Source organism: Manis pentadactyla, chromosome 19, assembly GCF_030020395.1.
Source record: "Manis pentadactyla isolate mManPen7 chromosome 19, mManPen7.hap1, whole genome shotgun sequence".
Taxonomy (NCBI): domain Eukaryota; kingdom Metazoa; phylum Chordata; class Mammalia; order Pholidota; family Manidae; genus Manis; species Manis pentadactyla.
The window spans coordinates 9,720,006-9,729,248 of NC_080037.1; positions in this window are offsets into that span (position 1 = coordinate 9,720,006).

A 9,243-nucleotide genomic window follows, 5' to 3' on the forward strand; every position below is an offset into this window, starting at 1 on the left:
GAGAGAGGAGGTAGTCCTTCGCCTTGACCGAGGTGCTCATTGAAGAATTCACCTAGCCCTTACAGCCTGGCCTCCCTCTGCAGCAACCAGTGAGACAGGAAGATGGGCAGGGCCCTGTAAATCAGAGTCGCGTACTTGAGATTAATTCCTTACCCTCAACCCAGTGGGGTAAAGGGACCAACTACTCGCGGCCCCCTTCACAGATCTGAGGCATCGCCAGAGTCCATCTCCATCTGCCTGTGCCCTCCGCCTATCAATCTGCATATGTCCTCTTTCTCCGTTTTGCTCTGTGCCGGGTGTTTGTCGTGCCTTTGTGTGTGACCTTGTTAATCTGTCTCTGTGAGTGAGTGTCCTTTACATCCATGTTTAGTTGTGTCCTTTTCCAGCTCACATATGTCTTCCTTGATTCTGTACCTGTCCCTTTCTCATTAATCCATCTTTGCCCCTTCCTGTCTGCCTGTGACTCAATGTCCTCTGCTTGTCAACTCAGTATGTGTCCTTCACATGCTAATGCACGTCTACGTGGGCACCAACCCCCTGCTCCCAGAGGGCAGAACATTCTACTGAGCTCAACCCATTGACAATTGTTGAGCTTTTGGGAAGAGGCTAAAGAGGAAGATGGAAAAGATGACGAGGGGAATGATGAGATGGCAACAATGAGAGGGACAGTGAAAGGCCTGAGCTTGACTTCTCCATCAGACGCCCTGATCTGGCCCCCTCCTCCCTCCTCCGTACGTGTCTAATCTCACCCTGCCATTCTAGACAAACTCACATGCCACCTTCTCCATGAAGCTGCCTTAAATTGCTTCCTGCTCTGCATGCCCAGAGCAGTTTTTCTGCGTATCAATTCTTAAACTTTACTGTGCCTAAGATCACTGGGAAAGCTTCTTAAAAATGTAAGTTTCTGAATTCCAGCCTAAGCGATTCCTATTCAGTAGGTGTAGGGTGGGACCCAGAAGTATGGATTTTTAAGAAACTCCTCAGTTCTTCGCGAAGCAGATAAACTGAGGATCACACTAAGAAACCAGTCCTACCTCGCAGCTAGTATGCTTTGCACAATGCTGATACCTGATTTTCAAATCTAGGTTCCTCAGCCTACTTTCTGAGGACCATGGGCAGTCACTTTTCTTCTGAGTCTCACTTTCCTCCTTTGAAAAATGGATAGAGTATTAAGGAGTCCTGTCCTACTTCTGTGAGAAGGATTTCTGCTATTCACACAAGGTGAAATGATTGAGAACCCTAAGAGAATGGGAAACTTTCAAAGGGAAATAACTATCCTTGTTCCCTGTCAACGCAGCTGTGTCCTGTGGAGAAGAGAAGCCACCCGAGGGCAGGGACCTGTCGTCGTTTGACAAATTGTGTCTAAGCTGAGTCCTCTTTTTGTAAAGACTAGTGATTCATCTTATTAGGTATATACCCTACCCTCAAAGAGCTGTTTCCATGCAAGAAATTGATGAAAACTTCAGGACATGGATGGAAGGGGATTTATTTCTCACTGTGAACTCTTTCATACCTTTAGAAATGTGTAACCTCTGCATGTATTACATATTCAAAAGTAGTAATAACAGTAATAAAGTCTTCCAGTAAAAGATAATGAGTTGAGCAGACATATCTAATGTGGTTCTCTCCTGAAATTCTAGTTAAACTTCAGTAAAGGAATTTTTTTCGAAAGGCATGAAAGATCCTTTTGAAAAGAGCTAAACACACAGATGGGGAGATGAAGAGACCACAGTAGCATTTGGGAAGGTGGAAAGCAGGTGCACCCGTGGTAACTGTCCTGGCACAGGCAAGAGAGCTGAGAGCCGCACAGGCCTTGGGGGAATATTAAGAATCGATTTGATCTACTGTAGAAGCCTCAGAAGGCTCAGGAGTGGGGGCAGCAAGTGCCTCTGAAAGTGAATGAGAAGGGAAGGGAACAATACTGAGGACAGTTTAAAAGGTGTTTAAGAAACAGATCCCTATATCTCCTCCCCAACTTCATTCTAGTGAGGGACTGTTCCCTCCAACACCAGAAAAAATAAGGGAAGACTCTTTTTTTTCTTTCCTCAACAGGGAATAAAACAGAGGGTTTCTGCTATGGGGAAAACTGGCACAGTCAAGGGCAGCGGCACTGCCCAGAAATCAGGGAAATTAAAGCAATATGCACATGGATTACTGAGCCCTGAGCCCTATTTCTTCCAGAAGACTGGCTACCAGGCCTTCACACTCCAGCCTAGATATTAGGAAAATCTCCACCAGAAAATCTGTTCGGCCCAAGAGGAAAGGCCTATGGACTCTAATATCAGGGATTTCTCTACAAACTTTCCAACCAGATACCCCAAAAGCAAGGTTTTCAAGTTGACAAGACTCAACCACATGCCCCAAAAATAAAAGAGGGCTTTTTAGTCCCTCACTTTTAAACAAAAGGAGGCACAAACGATTACGTATTGAGGAAAGACTCTGACGTGAGTGACTGAGACAAAACAAACAAAAACAGAGAAGGTGCAGGAAGAAGAAAACTTTAAAAACCTATCACTGTCTCAGATAAACAAGAGAAACTACTATATATACGAAACAAGAACAGAATGCCATAAAAAGCAACATGCAGAAAATAAAATTGAGCCCTTGAGAAATAAAAATATAAGAACATAAATAAAATTCTCACTAGAAGAGTTTGAAGAGGAAAGTTAAAAAAAAAAATCAAGAGAACCAGTCCAGAAAGTTCAATATCTGAATAACAAAAGTTACAGGAAAAAAATGGGAGGGAAGGAAATAATGAAAGGAGGAATTAGCGAAAACTTCCCAGAACTGAAGGACAAGTGTTCTCACATTGAAAGGGCTCCCCAACTACCCAGAATAATGGATAAAAATGGACCCATATCATCATGAAATTTCAGAACGTTGGACACAGAAAGATCCTACAAGCTCCCCAAGGTAAGAAATAGATTTTCCAACATGGGTCAAATAGTGTCTAAGCTCTGACAGTGAATGAGAAGGGAAGGGAAAAATACTGAGGACAGTTTAAAAGCTGGGTCAGGGCAGAACGGCTTCAAACTTTGTAACAGACACACTGGGAGCTAGATGATGACGGAGCAAGGGCTTCAAAAATCTGAAGGAAAAATATTTCCAGCCTAGAATTGGACACCAAGTCAAATTATCCATCAAGTAGGAGAGTAGACTAAAGACATTTTCGGATATGTTAAGTTCTCAAAAATTTTCTGTTCAAAGCACTTTTTCTTGGGACGCTGCTAGAGGATTTGTGCCATTAAAAAAGGGGGACAATGAAACCATGAAAAAGAAACACCTAGGATTTAGAAAACACAGGCTCCAACACAGAAGAGGAGTGACGGGACCCCTCCCCCCAAGCATGATGGAGAAGGGAAATTTCAGGAGAACAGCTGTGCCCCAGATGTGGAGGGCCACCATCAGATGGATTGGGACAGGAGGCTTTAGGAGCAATGTCAGCAAGGACTTGAAATTGATAGTATATCTGATGTGTGTTTAAATATTTTGAGAAGAGATTGAAATGGTGCATAATTTGTGGCTGATTTAGTAAATAAGAACTTGGGAAACTAAACAAACAGAGAATGAAAACAGTTAACAACCTAGGGAAAACAAAATGCTGTGCATTAAAGAAAAAGTAATCATGACTCAGATGTGACTGATATGTGTACACAGAATATTGATACAGCAGAAATTATACTGTAACTCCATTAGGACGGTGGGAAATTGGGCAACAGAGTGAAATCTATTGCATATGCTTCTGTCAATAGACAACACCTAAAACTGAATAAATCAGAAAGTAGCCATAAAGGCATATTGCTTAGAGATATGGAGGTAAATCACCAAAAATTAGTTAAGATAGTTTGAATGTTGTCTCTGGAAAGGCAACAGAGAGAAGTGGGAACTGGGACCACTCTTTGTCATTCAAACTTTATAGAACTTGGCTTCTTTAAAGCATATGCATATGTTACTCGAGCAATGACAAAACTCAGATGCAAGGAAGTGGAATTACCCTAATCCTTGGTTCTTAATTTACTTTCACCATTGGTCCACACAAGACCCTTCTGATGTATTAAAAAAGTATATGTATGTAATCAATACCCACATACCTACCACCTCAACCATTCCCCCTAGTTTATGCTTTCCTGTGTTCCCCTGCCCTAACTGCTCCATTTCCCCAAAAAAACTAAGTATCTGCTACCCTGATACCTGTTTCCAATATATGTGCATATATGTGTATGTGTGTGTATTTGTGTGTGTGTATATATAGCCTTTTCACATCCATAGGTATTCCTAAAAGTACATTGACTGTTCACTTTTAACTATTTCTAATGTTATCAAAAAGATGTCAAGCTGTAATGACTTACTTTTCTCACTCAATATTATATTCCTTAGATTCCTTAGATTCACACACATTGTTCATGTTCATGTCTGTTCTTTTTCTTTTTTAATAATATTCCTTTGTATGAATATATAACAATTTACCTATCCATTCTCCTGCTGAGTTTTTAGGTTTTTCCCATAATAAGCAAACCCGTAATGTTCTCTCTTCTCCACATCTCCTAGTGCACACTTACAATGGCTCCTCCTGTGTACACATTTAGGAAATAACAGGTCATAGGTTACATGAAAGTTAGACCTTGCAACTTGCTGCCAGACTGATTTCCAAAGCAACAAACTTATAACTGACTCTGTATGTCCATAGTTTACCAACATCTAGTACTATTGACCTTCTTAATTTTTGCCTATTGAATGAGGGTACATGGTTTCTTACTGTGGTCTTGATTTTAGTTTTGCTGGTCACTAATGAGATTGAGTGTCCCCTCACATGTGTATTGGCCATATGTTTTCTTTTTCCTTATATGAAACTCTTCTTTTTATATATTTGCCCATATTTCTATTGGGTTGTTTATCCTTTTCTGTATTGATTTGTAAGTGTTCTTGACATAGTCTTATGTTAGTTCACATATATACTTTGAAAAAAAATCACACCAAAAAACAAGACAGAGGGCAGAGAAGGGTGGAATTTGGAGTGAGAAAACTAGAAGTTTCCAAAGTGGAACACTGAAGTCAGAGCAGGACCAGGCTTTGGCAGGGTGACTGACAGGACCCAGGGCTGGAGACCAGTCTCCTCACGGCCAGCCACCTGTCTTCTTCATTTTTGCATCAGCCGCCTGTCCCCAGTGCTTACGCAGGATCTGACCCAGCACCTACCAATGCCTGAGGAATATGTGCAGGGGTAATGAATGAATGATTAGGTGAATGATGAAGCCCCAAGCCCACAGGCAATGTGGAGGCAGAAATGGCTTTTCACTACTCCCACTACCATCTGTCCCCATAGAAGCCACAACCAGCCTCCTCCAGCAGGGCCAAACCTGCTGCCCAGCTTGGAGGGAAGTTATCTCTCTCTGAGAGGGAGGGGCAGAGAGCCTAGTAGGGCTCCATCTTATCAGTCCAGAAAAGGGCCCTTGGCCCCTCCTCACCAGTGAACCTCCCAAGCTTTTCTCCCCAGGCCTCAGTCCCTCATATTACAGAGGCCACACCCTCAGTGGGTGAGGGCTGAAGAGTATGGATAGACATCACCAGAGCCAGGACAATTCTGTTGGCCTGACCCTGGCCTCTGACCTCATTCCTTTAAGCCCCAGGGACCAACTAGAAAGCAAACAGACCTGGGGTGTGTGGCTGTACAGAATGGTGGGCTTCTTATCCAACACTGGGTGCCCATCTGTAAGTTGCAAGGTTACTATGCACACCAGACTCCTGCAAATAATGTTGCTGGGAATGGCCTTGTACCTTCTTCCATTCTGCAAATCGGAGGGAAAAGTGGTGGGAGATCCTCACTGCTGAATGAGATGAAATGTGTATAGTGTTTTTCCCTACAGCACCGTTGGCATTATCAAAAGAAACAGCCTAAACGCCTGCCAACAGGGAACTGGCTAAATTAATTGACAACACAGAAATATTGTGAACTGCTATGCAGCCATTAAAATGAATGGGGCGGCGGATCTTCGTGGACCAATAGGAAAGGAGTCTGAAGATAGATTGTCAAGTAAAAGAAAGTAAAGTGTGGAACAATGTATACGGGCTGCTACGATTTGTGTAAAGGAAATAGCTTCTGCATTTGCTTGAAAGGTATATGGAGAGAATGTCACTGGATGAATACATACAAAATTGGTGATATTTTTGTCTCTAAGAAAAATGGGGTGGCTAAGAGATGGGGGTGACATGGAGACAACTTTTCATTAAATTATCTTATCTCCTAAATTTGTATAATATACATATATTAAGTACATATACAAAAAATTAATATGGATTTTTTTAATGGTAATCTGGGACTCAGGGGACCTCGAGGTGCTGTCACCCCTCTGGCTCTCTGGAGGCTGAAGATCTCTCCCTGAGAGCTAAGGCGCTGTAGCCACCACAATTCTTGGAAATAGTGGAGAAAAGAACCCAGAAATACAGCTCCCCGGGAGACTTTGTAGCCCCTTCCACACACAGGGGTACAATGCCCTCAGAGGGACCACTTCTGTACCCTCTTTCCTGGCCCTAATCCCAGGTCCCCCTACTTCCATGCTGCCACAAGATGAAGCTTCTAGAAGTTCTACTCTGCTCCTGTTTCTCTCCTGCCAAACCGTTTAATGGCTCCAGCTGTCAGCCAAGGCATTAGTATTTTTTAAATTCTTCAAGTGACTCTAATGTACAGCTCAGGCAGAAAGGCCTTGCCTTGGGGCAGCGCTGTCCAGTACAACTCTCTGTGGTCATGGAAATGTTCTATGTCTGTGCTGTCTGATGCAGTAGCCCCTGAGTCACATGAGGCTACCAAGCTCTTGAAATGTGACTCGTCTGAGGAACTAAATATGTCATTCTATTTAATTTCAGTCAGTTTAAATTTAAATAGTCACATATATTGGACAGACAGTATAGGCTTAGAACATTAATCCATGATTTTCGCTTTTTTAAAATCAGAACCTTCTTTAAAAAAAAAGTATTATGAAAGCTATTATACATGTAGAAGAGCTATAAAACACAAGGATTGTTTTAAGAAAAATAGTTAATATTATTATACTAACAGCTAACAGCTACCATATAATAGCCAATAGTACCTATTTTGGGCCAGGTGCCATTCTAAGCATATATTAATTGGCTTATCAACATCCTCCTTTACAGATGAGGAACCCGAGGCAGAGAAAGATTGAGTAATTGTGGCAGGTCACATGCTATGTGGTGCAGCTGGAATTCAAACCACCTCACCTTTGTAGTGCTGGCTGTATCAGGGCATAAGGCTGGCACTTCAGAAGCTCACTGCAAAGGAACCCATTTTCTCAAAACAAATATAAATACAGAGATAAGCAATTTTATCAAGCACTCACTATGATGTTCCAGGCTCTGTTCAAAGCACTTTACATGCACTCACTCATTCATTCCTCATCACAACCCCTTTTCATAGACAGTAAAACTGAGAAACACTTCATCTTACAGACATGCAAATAGACCCAAGGCACTTAAGTAGCTTTCCTAAAGTGACACAATGTGTCGGTGGTGGGGCAGTACTCAGGCCCTGTTATCGCTGACTCAACCCTTCTGACTTCTAGAAAATGCATAGAAACATGGCTGCTCTTTTACTCTAGGTGACACATGTGGAAGGGGGCAATGAAGACAGTTCTGACAACTACACATCCTCTTCTCCACTTTCTAGAGCAGATGAACTGGCGGCTAAGCGGTGGTGATGGAAGTAGTTTACACAGTGCTGAGGACTGAAGCCAGAGCCAAACACCGCACTCTTTTCTTGGGAATTAAAGGGAAGGAAGCTAACATTTCCTTTGAACTTAATGAGCAGGTGAGGTTTGCACACAGATGATCTCCTTTTCACAACCACCCGATAAGGTAGCTATTTGTATTCACATTTGCACAATGGAAGAAAATCTTGTTTAGAAAGTCTATGGAAGTCATTTGCCAAAATCAAGATTCAAACCCAGGCCTCTTGACATTCAAGCCTAAGTTGTTTCCACCACACCATATTGCCCCTCCCTCTAGGATGCTTAACTCGATCCCTCCTGCTGCTGTGTCAACTCCTTTCTGATAGGACAGAAATATGTCCATTAGCATCTCTCCTGATCCTGCTTCTCCAGCGACTTGGCTTTGGAACCCTAGAGCCAAACCTATACCTGCAAGTCTTCTCTGCTCTGGGGCCCCAAGTCCCCTGACTTCTGTTCCCACCTTGCTACTACACAAATGTAGAATCAAGCACCAGCATTGATAGAATCATTCAGAGACTGAACTGGTTCTAATCTGGGGCTGACAGTCTGGGGGCCTGTGACCCTGTGTTTTAGACCCTCACGACTCAAATGGTGGTTGAGAGGAGCAGCAGCCGAACCCTGGGGGCTGTTAGACATACGGGCACCCCAAACATACTGAATTAGAATCTGCTTTTTAAGAGGAGTCCCAGGAGATTCGTTTGTACATTAAAGTCTGCGAAGCACCAAGTTAGATCTGAATCCCAGGGGAAGCAGGCTTATGCCCGCCTGTGTTAACTGACCCTTTGTGGCTCCTGGCTTGGTTGTTAGGGGCAGCTGTGAGTTGGTTGATGGTGTTATTGTAAGGAGAACTTGGATATTAAATTGCAACCAAGGCCTGGGAGATTATTGCAACAAAGGGGACCCTGGCTGTTTTACTGCAACAAGCATCTGCAGGGTGGACTGAATGACAGACCCAAGAGATTTGTTGCAAAAAGAATTGAGAAGCCTATTGCCACCTCCAAACAGGCCATTATGATGCAATAAACTGGAGAAATGGGTAGGATTCTTGGTTTTAACTAAATCGGGGTGTACTAAATTGGAAAATAGTTAAAAACATGTTTGTTGCTCTGAAACGGTGCCTGTTTATTATAAAGGCCTGGACCCTTAATGGAAACCTACTGTGACACTGGATTTGCTGAAACACCTTTAAACACTTGTGACAAGATTCTCTGCTAACAACAATAAGAACAACAAAGAAAAGTGTTAGCCTGACAGAATCTGGACTATTAGACTGACTGCAGCATTTCAAACAGGAATGCATTGTAAACACCAATTCAAAACTAGCTGCTCTGTTGCACAAGTTTGGATTTGGTATTTAAACAAATTGGGAGTCTGTGGCTGAGGATATGCATGGCTCTCTTATTGCAACAGGACCTTGCAGAGTACCCCACTGTGCCAGCAGCCTGGGGCCTGGGGTGGACAGGCTCAGAGGGACTCCTATCACAAGAGGAATTAAGCTGAGAGG